The sequence below is a fragment of the Castor canadensis genome, chromosome 5, assembly GCF_047511655.1.
Source record: "Castor canadensis chromosome 5, mCasCan1.hap1v2, whole genome shotgun sequence".
NCBI lineage: Eukaryota > Metazoa > Chordata > Mammalia > Rodentia > Castoridae > Castor > Castor canadensis.
In genome coordinates this window covers 97,738,154-97,752,602 of record NC_133390.1, presented here as the reverse complement: position 1 = coordinate 97,752,602, position 14,449 = coordinate 97,738,154, and the positions used below count along the sequence as shown (strand labels likewise).

The window sequence follows — 14,449 nt, the reverse complement described above, 5'->3', positions numbered from 1 at the left end:
ACTTGGCCCCACCCAGACCTACTGAACCAGAAGTAACATTTTAACAAGATCCCAGGTGATTCAAATACATATTAATGTTCCAAAAGTATTGGTAAAATTTACTATCAGAGGTATGGTAAGAAAGAGAAAGTTTATGGAAAACACCCAGAGGAGAATCTGATAAATACAGACTCTCACTAAAGGAAGAAACTATTACTCTTTAGTTCTGATTAATGTGTGGTAAACTGAACTGTCTGGTGTTGGAGAGGATCCACATATTTCATCAGGGGCGTATCTAATTAAAACACATGAAATATAAGTGAAAGCAAGCAAAAGGACTGTGGTTTAGAAGAGCATATGACTGAAACTAATTTCACCCCTCACAATTTTTCTGACATTGAACAAATCCACTGAAATCCTCTAGTTCTTGATTTCTTTTCCTGTAAAGTGGAAATAAGAATGTCAGCAGGTTGCCTGCCTCTCACAGCTGTACTAAAATTGAAATAAGATAAAAAGAATGAAAGAATTTTGCCAAATACAAAGCAATGATTAGGTCCCTTTTTATCAGTTAATATTAAATGTGCCCGTCACAAAGTTAACTCTGCTCAAGGGTGGCCACCTTTGAAGGACACATGGATGAAAAATGACATATTAAATTCACTGTGGAGTAACATTCACCACTTTCAGAGTTTCAATGAAGGAATGAAAACAATGCTGTGACTTCCCAGTCACTTGATATGATAAGGAAAGGCTTTGCACATGCTGAGGAAAGGGTGCCAGTGTGGATCCCAGCAGAAAAGTAATTCATCACAGATCTGGGCCCTATCAGCACCAAAGCTACAGAGGGAACTCTGGAAGGAGTCTCAGGCGGCCAAGACAGGAGCCTGAAGTGTGTGGCCAGGTGGGACAGTCGCTCCCATGAGGAATAAGAAGAAAACATTCACGGGAGAGTCTGCTATAACCCATTTCTCAAGAGCTCTGTTCCTAAAAGGAGAGGGTTGACAACTGGGATGCCTGCTTTGTTCAGCCTGCCAGATAGAACACAGTGTAAATGCTAGAAGAGTTCAGACTGGTGGGAAATTGGTACAGACTGACACTGTCAAGGAAGGCTGAGAGGAAAGATGACATAGGCTGGACTTTGAAATACAAGCAGGATTTGGATAAGCAGAGAGAGATCAGTAGAAGAGACAAACTCGCCATTTTAGCAATATTATTGTAAAAGGATACATGCTAATTGCCTGTATCACTTCTGTGGAAAACTACCAAATCCCAGAATCTTGTCACTTAGAAGATGGAACCTCTATTCATCACACTTTAGAGATTTCTAGAAACCAGATTCCATACACATTTCATAAGGCAAATGGTTTCAAATACTAGACACACATGGCTATACAAAATGAAAGACATACATAAAATAATAAATAAATGCCATTCTTTTTTTTAAAACAAAATTCCATGTTTGAAACCTCATTTCTCCCAGCAAAAAAAAGAAAAAGTATATAAAGACTTTGCTGAAATAATGTGTTTATATCAACCTTCTAGTCCTGTTCCCCCAAACCAGGGGTGGGGCTTTCTACATCCTAGTGCAAAATGCCTAGCACCCATCCATGGAGCACTTCATAAATGCTGGTTAAGTAAATAAATAATTCTACCAAGATCAACACAAAAACATATATAAATTCTTTAGTGAAGTAAAGAGATGGAGTGGAAGACATGAATTTGCCTTCCTCTGAGATAGCAGCTGGGTACCAAAGAATCTATGAAGCCACATTCAAATATGGAAAGCCTATTTCCCATAAGGAGTGTGTGTGTGTGTGTGTGTGTGTGTGTGTGTGTGTGTGGTGTGTTTAAAAATACACTGTCATGGAAAATTTTGTATCAATTCTAAAAATACAGCAGAAGGGTGCTTATAAATTTCCAGCTTTCAGCAAGCACTTCTCAGGCAGTACCTCATGTTTCTAGGGTTTCCAATTTCCTCTTCCTCACTAACAGGGATATTTCAACAAAAGTGTCCAGAAGTATGTATATCTAGACCTATACGTATGCCACTGAGAGCACTAGTTTTCAAATTCAGTCACCGTTCTTTATTTTTCCCCTTAATTTACAATTATTAAGATGACAGCTAGATAGTAGTTTAATTTTCTATTGCCCATACAGCACAGGTTTCAGGAAAAGTAATATTGTCTCAAAAAGATAACCAAAGAAATACTTATATTTTTTAAAAAATGTTCATGCAATCACTTGATAATTGCAATCAGGTATCTCTATTAAAACCAGTGTTCTGCACTTAAGCTGGTACGCAGGACCCCTTTAAACAGCTGTGTCTTTCTAAGACTTCTCAGTTATTGCCGAGACCTAAAAGGGAATAAGACTTTATGATTATCATTGTCTTACTTTTCACCAATATAAAATGTCCCCTCCTGCTCCCAATTCTTTGTATTAGTAGGTTGTTCCGTAAAGCGAATAACAGGATCATTATATTTCAGAATGGAGAAATAGTCATAGTAGTGTTAGTTAAGTAAGTGGAAAGTGTTTATTTTGTCCACTTTTCAATATATACGTCACAATTTAAAGGTTTGAAAAATAATTTAGCCAATAAGAGGGCAACTTCAATCTAGAAGAATAAGGAAACAGACATAAGCACTCCAAGGATTAAGATACCAGTTTCCTGTCCAAGGAGTGGTTCAGCTCAGTAACTAAGGCTGTGCTCCATGGACGCAGTAGGTGTCTTTTGGTACAATGCAGAAATTCTTGCACTTACTGTTGAAATGCACTGAGCACAATGCTCAGCGTATACCACTTGTAGATAGAGTATCTGCTTTCCTAAGGTACCAATATCTGCCAGTGGATTTGTACCTAAAATGAGCTATAGCCACATCCCCATAACCCAGTATCACCCCTCATATCTTCCCCTCTGGTTCCAAATCTTTCTAGAGATAGTTTTTTCAAGCATCATGCTAGTATGTCCTTCTCAGCCACTATATTCAAATATTTTTTGACATGAGAAACTTGAGGAGTACATGGCTAAAGATATTGTTAGGAAGAGAAGGAATTTTTTTGCAGCTGATTAAGTCAAATAATGAATTAAGAATAACGATAGCAATACATGTCATTAAACTTTCCCCTCTAAGAAAACACTTTTGGCTTATACCAAAGTCACCTATGACACTCTGAGGTTTAAACCACTGACCGTGAGGCACGTGAAATTGCCCATGAGCACTGGCAAGGAGACACCAGTGTTCCCCTTCTAGTGTTTTACAGGTGAGCAAGGGTGAATCCAAGTTCTCAACAAGAAAAATGTACAGTTGAAAGGGCTCAGTGGCTCAGAACTTGGGCCCCAGCAGAACTAAAGCAATGTCTGTCAAATCAGAGTACACAGAGAAGGGGGCAGTTCTTTCCAGAGATTGCTGCCAACTAACTACTTGATTATTTGGTGTGCTCTTTTTTAAAAAATTTTAACCATATCCAGGAATAATTTTTAAAAGTTAAACAGACTGCATGCATTGTGGTGTCTTCCAGCTACTCTTAAGTACTTGATTATACACACTGGCCAGGAGCAGAGTTGGTGCTGCTCTCAGCACCCAGCTCCTTGTACCATCTCATCCCTCCTGACCTGAAGGCCAGGTCTTCATCTTCTCCTGGCAGAGATGTCTTTGCTTTGCTGGAAAAGACCAACAGATCTCACTTTACCAAAAACAACCATTGTTGAAAGGCACTACTTGGAACCTCACTTACATACTTGAACTTCCCAAAGACATGTTATTAACCAGAGATCCTCTCCTACCCAGGTTCAGGTTCTCAGAGGTAATAAAAGCACACTTAAAAATGTAAGAACTTATATATTTTCAAAGTTAAATTAAAAAGAAGATGCAAAGAGCATTAGCACTGTAGAAATCATTTCAGATCAAAATTCAGGTTCTGCCACTTGACTGTGTGACTTTGAGCAAGGTATATTCCTTTGCTGAGTTTGCTGAATGTGTTGAGAAAGATGTGTGTCTCCCATATAGGGTGATTTCTCCCCTGCCACTTCTGCACGAACATACACACCTTCACACACATGCCACCCCCTCCTCTTCTTTAACAACTTTCAATCATTCTGTTCACAAGCAACTTCCTGAGAAGCAACTTTCATCTTTGAATCAGATTAAGCACCATGTCCACCATGCCCTTCCTAGAACCCACGTCCCTCTGCCCAGGACAGCTTAGTCATTCCTCCCCTATGTTCTTAGCTTATTTGTCCTAGAAAATGACTGGCACCTACCTTGTATTTTAATTATGTATTTAAGTGTCTGACTCCCCTCTAGACTGAGCTACTTGAAGTAGCTACAGTTTCTGCGTCATGTTGGTGTCTCCAACTTCCAACAGCATCAAAACTTATGGTAGGTTTTCAGCAAGGCTTAAATGATTGATCAACCAACTTTTTTGAGTACTGACTCTGTGGTAAAGCACTTGCATGCATTATCTATAATCCTGACAAGAACTCTACAAAATGGACAGTAGTATGTTAATTTCACCAATGAAAAAAAAATGAGGGCAAAATACAGCAAATGGGTAATTAAAGTGAGGTTTTGACTGACCTCCAGTGTGCACACACAGGATCTAACACAACACACAGTACTTATTAGAGCCTCAAAAAAACCCCATCTTCCTTTCTCCTCAAACAACAATGGAAGTGTGACTTCTATAATGCAAGCCCCAGAAACTAGGTCCACTGGTGCTAAGAGTATAACTTAAGACATTTGTTTGTAAAAGCTTATTCCACCAAATTCTGTACCAGTACTCATAAACAGTCTTTTTTTTCATTATACCTTAATCATTCTCAAAATATTTTCTAAATGCCTGCTCTATACCAGCTCTGTACTGTGCATTGGGATGCATAGATGGAAAGTCACCATCTTAGTCAGAAAGAGCAGAGGTAATGGCATTTGTGGAGTGCCTGCTGCAGGAACTCCTGTGTGCCTCCAAGCACATATTCTTAACAGACAGATGTTGCATGCCCATTAAGCCTGCCATTAGGGGGGTCTTGAATCATTTAATGGAACATACAGCAACCTGTTCTGGGTCGTGAATGTGGCCACAGAATATTCTTTTAGAAAGATAATGTCCTCCATTTACCAGCATTCGTGTGAAAACTGGAGAGCAACCACAGATGGACTCCTACAGGGGAGTACTTGGGAAATTCATCAGGGTTCCAGTGAAGTGGTAATAAGGCTGCCACCTAGCAAGAGCATGAGCGTCAAGACATAAAAGTCACTCATTATTGAGACTTTAACCACAAACGCCCCACCAACCTCCCCTGGAGGGAGCCCCTTGTTTCCACCAACCCTTCACATCCATTTTGAGGATGAGAACCTGGGGTGTCTCTATACATAGCCCCAAGAGGCGTCATTCCATACAGCACAACCTGACATAAATACACGTGAATGGTTCCCTCACGCTGTGCGCCAGGGTGGTCCTCACTTGCAAAATAATGAAGGCTCCCAGGAACCTTCAGTGCCAAAGCTTTAGCAGCACTTCTGGCTTTCAGGCGATGTATGTGAAGATCTTTGGGCCTTTCCGGCATTGACCAACCAAAGGGAAGCAAACAAGGTCCTCTTCCTGCCCCAAAGTGCCAGTCCCAAGCCAGTCACATATAAAAGTCACAAAGTAATTACTCTCAGCTCTTTAGTTAGCTATTAAAATGCCACCAATATGCTCCTGTCAGACCTCCACTCAGAGGAGGTTATTATTATAACAGCGCTAATAACTACCACTCCATCTTTGAAAGCAGTACGAATAGGACCCAAAGTGGATAATAAATAATAACGGTGCAAGATTGTGGCCTCATTTCGTGCCTTTATCACAGTAACTGCCATTGATCTCTTTTCTAGGCCTTCTCTTCTCACCATCATTCCCTGGTGGACAGAGCAATTATTGTTTACAAACTCCTCTGAAGAGCCCCTATTTCACAGGCTTTCCCACACAGTCGCTCAATTAACAGAACTAAATGTCTTGATTACGTTCACAGAGGCTGCAAACAACTGCCATGCTGCATTGGGCATTGCTTCTGGGGGAGAACATGATGATGAGTGGTGCTGGGGATCCCCCACTTCTCACATTAGCTTTCAAGTGAGACTCTAAGACCTGCAGCCCGCTTCCCTGCTTGGCTGTGCAGATGCACGTTAACCTCATATCTGCCCTGCATAAAAAGAGCTATGCCAGCTCGTTTTGCTCAGAGACTGTGGCTCTAGTTCTTCACCTGGTTCAGCCTGTCAGCCTCCTAAAACCAGATTCCATGCTTTGTACATATGTGTTTTTAGGGGATAAAGTATAAGAATTGATCATCTGAAAGGACTGTGACATCCAGAAACTTGGGTGAGCCTTCAGCAGTCATTCAACTTAAGTTGGGCATTTATATGGGAAGAAACAAACTCTGAGCAGTGACCTGCCTGAGAATAAGGCAACCTGAGATCAGCCTTCCCTCCGCCTCCTCTCAATATCTTTCCACAGGGTACATCTATCATGTGTAAGACTTACAGACAGATTGCCATGGCTGGGATGACCTATCTTTGATCAACACTGTCAGGCCTGAGAACAGAAACATTTCCATCTGTCTTGTAATGTGTGTGTGTGTGTGTGTGTGTGTGTGTGTGTGTGTGTGTGTGTGTGTGTGTGTGTGTGTGTGGTGGAAGGGGTGTTTCCAATAAGAGGATCAGAATTTGCCATTCCAAAAATATGCCACTTTGGCATAAGGATTATTTTGAGCAGAAGGCAGCAGAAGAGAAACAACAGATGCAAAAAAGAAAAAAAAAAAACCAACTCTGTCCTCTATCTTCCCTTTGTGAAGTGTCTCCCTCTCTCTTCCATACCAAGGAAAAGGGGAGACAACACTTGGTGTCTCTCATTGGTGGTGGCGCTGACCTGGGTCTGCATAAACAAACCTCACTGAAGTAGTCCTTGTCCTTTATTAGTTTCCCACATATTTTTACCATCCTGTAATCTTGTCTATTTTTCTTGTCACATCTCTGTAATTTATCACTTTTTGCAAAGATGGCGCATAAGCCTCACATTCTAACCACTTCCTTGGGTCACATTTCTTTGTAAACTCCCCTGCATGTATGTAATTAAAATGGTCTTTTCTCTTGAAAATCTGTTTTTTCACCTTACTAAAACCAAGATGTAGATAAATAACAATAACTGTGTTTGGTCCATTGGTGCAAAACAACCTTCAGTTTTCAGAAATGTCTGTTTTTGATCTCTATCACAAGACACTTATAGAAAAATATTTTTTTTATTTTGTGATAACTATAGAAAGCCATGAGATATGGGGGGAGGGGCAGAGAGACATATCAAGAAGGAAAATTTGTGAATTCCTGAGATAAAGAGCTTCATGGTCTGGAATTTTTCAACACTCTAAAATTGCTGAAGATTGAAAACTGTCTAGGATTTTAACAGCAGCTCAGAATCTTTCACAAAATCATCTAATTCTCTCTCTCTCTCTCTTTCTCTAAAATAAATAAACAAATATAAACAAAAAAAAATTTAATAACTATCAGGGGTAACTGTGTTTGATCTTAGAACACAAACATTAATGCTTCTTACCCTCAATGAGCTTACATGGAACAGAGCAAGACAAAATTCACACCTGAGTTACACATGGCCTCAAACTGTCCGTTCTCCTGCCTCAGCCTCCCAAGAGCTGGGATTATAGGCGTGTACCACCACACCTGGCTCCCATCCATAGCAACTTCCCAGGAGAAGACTTCTCAAGCAGAATGTTTTGTTTTTCAGAATATATTAATGACTAGCTGTGACACAATGAGGGCAGTTAAGTAGCTCCCCCAAAAATGAAATGAAGTCTTAAAGGGTTATGACAGAACAAATGTCCCACCTGGAGAAGGCAGCTTGACATAACTAGCATTCAGCATTTTCAGCAATTGAAAATAGCACATCTTAGATCCATCCAAAGACCATCAGCCCTGATCCTAACTTCTTGTCAAGAAGCCAGGAATGGTAGCACAGGTCTACAATTCCTTTGTAATTCAGAGTCAGGAAGATCAAGAGTTCAAGGCCAGCCTGGGCTACATAGTAAAACACTGTCTCAAAAAACCATGGGCAGGGGACGTAACTCAAGGTAGATAGAGCACTTGCCTAACACGTATGAGGCCATGGTCTTGATCTCCAGCACTGCAAAAAGAGAGGGGAGGGGAGGGGAGAGAGAAGCTACTTGGCATATGCAAGTATCCTACCAATGTATATGTTTGTCTCCCAGGAGAGAAAATGTTCATCCATTTTACTGGGTTTTAGAATAACCACTCTAGTTTGTCCCCAAAAAAGATGTTGTATAATTTTTCCATCACACTGTCCAACAGGAAGAGCAGCAGCCCTTCTCCTTTTGACACAATACGACATGCCCATAGAAGTCACATTTCTAGGAACTGCCATGAGAGAGGCCACTTGATAGGAGTATCTAAGGGCAGACAGCACTTTCCACCACCTCGTTCACCCTCCCCCCCAGCCCAGTGCACTTTCTCGGGTTGCACAAGTACAAACCCATGGAGAACGCAAAGAATGCATCTAAGCTTAGCTGCCTGCTGCCTTCTGCCAGCACACGTGCCCCCAAATGGTGCAGACTGAAGCAAAACAGCCGCAGAAGCAAACCCAGCTGCCCTTGTCTGTTAGACATTCCTGGCTGCAATCCCACTGAGCAAGTATGGGGAAGAACAACCAGGACAGACCTCGAACCAGGAAATACCCAGCTGCTGTGAGAAAGAACACTCATCAAAAACTCCAGTTTCACTTACAAAGAGCAATTTCCCTCTGAGTAGCTGCAAGGGCTGCCCTCTAAATATCACCAGGTATTTCTTCTCACTTAGGCCATGACCTTGTCCCTGAACCACGTGGTGGGTCCACTGGCAGTCAGTGGACCTCCAAACACAATTTGACCTGAAATCAGAATGAAATAATGTCACCGTCCCACAAAGTGGTTTCCTCGCTCACCCATTTCTCAAATCTATTTTTCCCAAATTCTTTCTATCAAGAGTGATTGTTACACCCACAAAAGGAGAAATATTCAAGGAAAACAATGTGTGGTTTCTTTCAAAATGTGTCACGCTAGGGGAAGCAAGACAACTTTGAATCAAACATAATGTTCGTTTCTTAGGTACTTACTGTGTTAAAAATCTACACTGGACTCTACGTCTCAGGCCCATCTTGCCTGACAAACGAGAATCCTGACTGATGGTCCACATTCCTTTCCATCCTTCAGTTCTGTTACTTATGCTCCAGTACCAACCATTTACTGTTCTATTTCAACTCTTCTGGCACTGGCCAAACAGTGAAGCATCTTCTGGAAGGCAGAGTAACACTCATGTGCTTACACTTCTCAAGGGGTATGTGTGTGTGCGTGTGATGGGAGAGAAGGGAGAGCACGTCAACAATAGCAGGGAAGATAAATACATCACTTGAAAAAAGTATATGTAGTACAATTTTATACCTAGGAAGCAAATCCTCTCTGCCTTACAAACCAAACAATACAAGGCTTGACAAAGCATCATGGCTGGTGGAGAAAGGAAAAAAAAAAGGCTGTGATTCTCAACTGGGTGGGGGGCATGATATTTTCATGAAGCAGGTGCTCCACCGTTTGAGCCATACCTCCAGTCTTTTTTTGCATTATTTTTCGGATAGGGTCTCACACTTGTTGCCTGGGCCAGTCTTGGACAGTGATCTTCCCACCTATTCCTCCTGCAGAGCTGGGATTACAGGCATGTACCTGTCTTGTTTGTTGAGCTGGGAGTCTTGCTAACTTTTTGCTGAGGCTGACCTCAGACTAAGATCTTCCTGGTCTCCACCTTCCAAGTAGCTGGGATTACAGGTGTGCACCATAGGCATTTTAGAATTTCATGAAACACTATTAAAAAGCTAACATATCATCATTGTAAGGCAGTCTCAAGTATTAGGTAGACATGGGTTGAAATGCCAGACCTATGCCTAGCTAGATTCTGATTCTGAACATTTTACTTAATCTCTCCAAGCCTCCATTGTGTCTTGAGCAAACAGGGATTAACAGATACATCTCATAAAGTCATATAGGAATTAAAGATCACATGTAAAGCTCTTCTAACAGTGGCCAGCATTTAATAGTCCCCAAACAAATGGTCATAATTACTACAACTATTACTAATTCCTTCTCCAATCAAACAAAGACCACATTACATGCTCCAAAATATTGCATGGAACACTGCAGATGCACACAGCACTCAAGAAATACTGGAAAATGGTGGTGGTGATAAATGATGAGAGAATGACATTTCATGGGATGACATTTGATTTTTTTTAAATTGTGTATTAAAAACAACCTTTCCCAGGATTCATCAGGGCTTTATTTTTGTGGATCAGAGATTTTTATTTGTGAAATAGATCACAGATACCAAGAGTGTTTATGAAATATGTGTACAATTTAAATAAAAATATTAAATTGAACACTGTGAACATCTGTATACCAACCACCTAGCTTAGAAACAGAACATTACCATTCTGACAGCATCTAAATGTCCCTCCCTGGTGTACCTCTCTCTCATATCCCATGCAAACAGCATGAACTTATTATCACTCCTTGCTATATTTAAATATAGCTTGTTAAGATATAATTTACAAACAAACATTCAATGCTTTTTATTATAGTAGTTATAAATACATACAACCATCACTGGTCAATTTTAGAATAGCTCATCAACTCAAAAAGAAACTTCATCCACTTCTGCTTCACTCTCTGTCCCTTAATCTCTTCCACCCCCAGCCCAAAGCATCCACTAATCTACTTTCTGTCTTTAACAGATTTCCCGGGCCGGACATTTCATTTGAGTGAAATCATACATATGTGACCTTTGGAGGCTGGCTTCTTTCAGTCTCAAATAACATCATGCTTTCCAAGCTCATTCATGCAGTAACACATAACAGTACTTTAATACAGTGAATAAAATGCCAGTGTTTGGAGATACCCAATTTTATTTTCTGTTCTTCAGGTGAGCATTAGGGGCGTGTCCACCTTTTGACTTCATTATGAATAATACTCTAGGAACATTTTTATACAATTTTTTGTGTGAATGTAAGTTTCTATTTCTCTTGGGTACACAATACCCAGAGGTGGAATTGCTCAGTCATTTGCTACCTCTGTTTAATCTGTTGAGGTACTGGACTTACCAGCTTTTACACTAATTACCACGGGACAGAAAGATAAAAGTATACCAGTGACTTAGGGTGTCAAGCTAACCCATTCAGTCAAGGGTGGACCTTCAGTGCCAGTGGAAACGCTTCCTTAACCGAATAAAAAATTAAACATCAATTATTCACGTGTGCAGGCACCATCTTGTCAGAATTGAAATTTTTTAGCTGTTAAAGCAAGACAAGTGGTGGACTTACTAAAATCAAGGCCTCCTCACTTCTTGGCCAGTCTCAGTTGTCTCCTTCCAGTCTGAGATGCCATTTTTAAAGCATTTTTCTTGTAGACTAGGGGCACTGTTGGTGGATAACTGTTTTAATGATGAAAATACCAATGGTGGAATATAAAAATGGAACGACACTGAAGTCCCATGGAAATATCAACCCATGAGGCATGGTCTATTTTTTGGATCAATGATTTCCAGCAGGTATGTTTATAAAAATTAAATCTGCTTCCCACCAAGAGTCTGAATACCAGGATACGTTGACATCAAGGGAAAGTAGGCAAGGTGTGGTAGGAGGAAGACTGAGATGCAGCAGCATCACTGGAGCCTCTGAAATGTGGCATCTGGAAACCCCAACCACACTCACAGATCCTCCCAGGCAAGAGTGCAAAGGGCATCTGTCTCTAATTTTCCTACTGAGAGCCTGCCTTGTTCTCCACGGTTTACTTCACACCTCCATTGTTAGTCTGGTACAGATTGATGGACAGAGTGAGCTGACCCACCAAGAACTACATCACCTACCTTTACGTTAGCTGTGTTGAGGGCATCACAAAGTTGACCAACACAGAAATGCCTCTGAATTTTAATACGGAATTTCTGAATGTCTTTGACTCAAATTCTACCACTGCTCAGAGATCTGTGGGGAGAGCGCCAGGAAGCAGGAGGTCTCAATTCCCTATGAGTGCCATGAAAATATTTTGGCTGCTCAGAGACTCATGTGAACTACAGGTTCTCCTGATCTCAATCAAAGTGCAATTCGTTAAGAACAGAGGGGAAAATACCTCTTGCCAAATGAAAACTTACCAAAAACTGTATTTGTAGTTGAAATCGAGCTATCACTGTCACATATTAATATCTAAAAGAAAACATATATACAGACAAAAGCTTGTATAATTTTCTAAAGTACAAATACATCCAGACAATTCAAATGTTCTAGACAACATGTAGAGTTTATTAATGAAGCTTTCTATAACAAAACATAAACACCTTTTTTTCTTTTCTGTTTAGTCCTGTGGCCTACATTTACATTAACCAAAACAAACACAATAACAAATAATAAAGTACATTGCTGTCTGATGGCCTCTTGAGAAACCTAACTTCTTTTTTTTTTTTTACTTAATCATACTGTTGAAAAATTCTTAGGTCTTAGATATGAAGTAATATGTGATGAATCGAAAATGTTGGAGAAAGCAAATGCAACAGATTTGGTGATATGTGGAGGTTTACACAATTTTCCCATTTACTGATTTTTTTTTCACACCAGTCACAGGAAATAGCACAGCACTTTTGTAGATACCAAAATAACTGACGCTTTACTATTAGCACTTCTCAAATCATTCCTTCTTAGACTGTCACCTTTGGACAACCCAAAGCAGACTTTACAACTGCAAGTTTCTACTGTGTAATTCCAACATTGCAATATTTTCCTCCAAAGAAGTGTGAAACAGGTCAGTGTGCTAATAGCATCAAACTGTTATTAAGCAGAGAATGCATGAGGAGGAGTTGTTAGGACAACAATAGAGGACACTGACTTTGTGTGTTTATAAGCAACTTGAGGACGTGTAACTTTTACCTCCATAGCAGTCTGAAATACAAGAACCGATTGTCCCCAAATAGCTGACAATGGAATCCAAGCTTCATTTGTATGACCCATACAGCCTTCACAATTTGCACTCAGTCTAACTTTCCAACTCAACACTCTATATCCTTCTGCCACACACACAAGTCAGTGTTGTGTGTGCTCCGGCACACAGAGGGAAATGGGCAAACCTACCCAGGGCCTAGGGTTTCCAGTCCCAGGACTGACACAGAACATCAGCTCAAGTACAGCACAGAGATGAGGAAGTTTTGTCCGATGCAACTATGAAAATGTGTTCATGGTCCCCTTGACATGTCACATAGCCGTCACAATTCCATGTTTTACGCATGTTTTTCCTCTCCCTGGAACACTTTCCCTTCTCTACAAAAGAAGTATTCCTTGTTTTTTAAGATTCAGCCCAGGCATCATCTGTGCAGCACAGGTGTTCTTGCCCTGTACTAAGCCCTGAAACCCAAGACGCAGAGACCCTCCTCTATGTTCCCACAGCACTTCTTATCCCCAGTAAGTCTTTCCACCAGGTGTCATCCATGCTGCAAGTGATCCCCTGGAGGCCTTATTTACTTTTGTGTCTCTGAAGGGAAGAACAGTGCCTGACAAGTAATAGATGTTCTGATGCTGCTTTTGAAACTAATAGAGAAATTCTCCAAAGCATGCAAAGAACTGAGAAAATTCAGAACCAGCTTCTAGCAAGAGAGAAATATTCTGAAGCACATGAGCTCAATTTCACCATGGCAGGGCTTCCTAATTATGGATTCCCGGAGAGATGTTTTAAAGCCTCATTCTGAAATCCAGTATGCAGTCTAGAAGATCTCCAGCAGGTATGACTAGAAGCAGGCCAAATCTCCTGATCCCCAAGTCCCTCACCCTCACAGGGGATGGTTTGGCTGGAGGCCAACCAATCACAAGATGCTGGTCTTTCCCTGAAACCCAGCAACGTAAGCATCTAAAAATATGTCCTAAAGAAATAATCAGCAATGCACGGGCAATTATGTTCAAAGTTATTAGATGTAGCATTGTTTATTTATAAGAGCACAAATGAGAAACTGCCTAACAGTTCAACAACAGGGGATTAGTTAAATAAATATGGATATCTCCATGATAGAATATTTGGCAGTCATTAAAAAATATATATCAATAAGAATACCTCATGACATAATAGAGGTCATTACCAAAACAAAACCAAAAACAGAATAAACAACACTACATATAGTTGGAGCCAAAATTTACTTATAAAACATGTACTTGAATAAGTGCAGAAATAAAAGAACAGGAAGAAAATATACCAACATGTTCAGTGGTGTGCATATCTGAGTGATAGAATAGGGGATGATAGCAAAATTAATTTCACTCTTGATTATTTTTCAGTAGTTTCCAGGTTTTCTTTACCAACCATGCTTTACTTTAGAGTGGGAGGGAAGAGAGAAGGAATGGGAAAAATATCAAAGCA

At 40.4% G+C, this 14,449-nt stretch overlaps 1 protein-coding gene across 6 annotated transcripts in view; it reads right to left on the bottom strand.

The window, feature by feature from the left end:
* Tnik (TRAF2 and NCK interacting kinase) overlaps positions 1–14,449 on the bottom strand; it is a 362,085-nt gene that overhangs the window by 298,663 nt on the left and 48,973 nt on the right. The gene's annotated exons all lie outside the window — the stretch shown is intronic.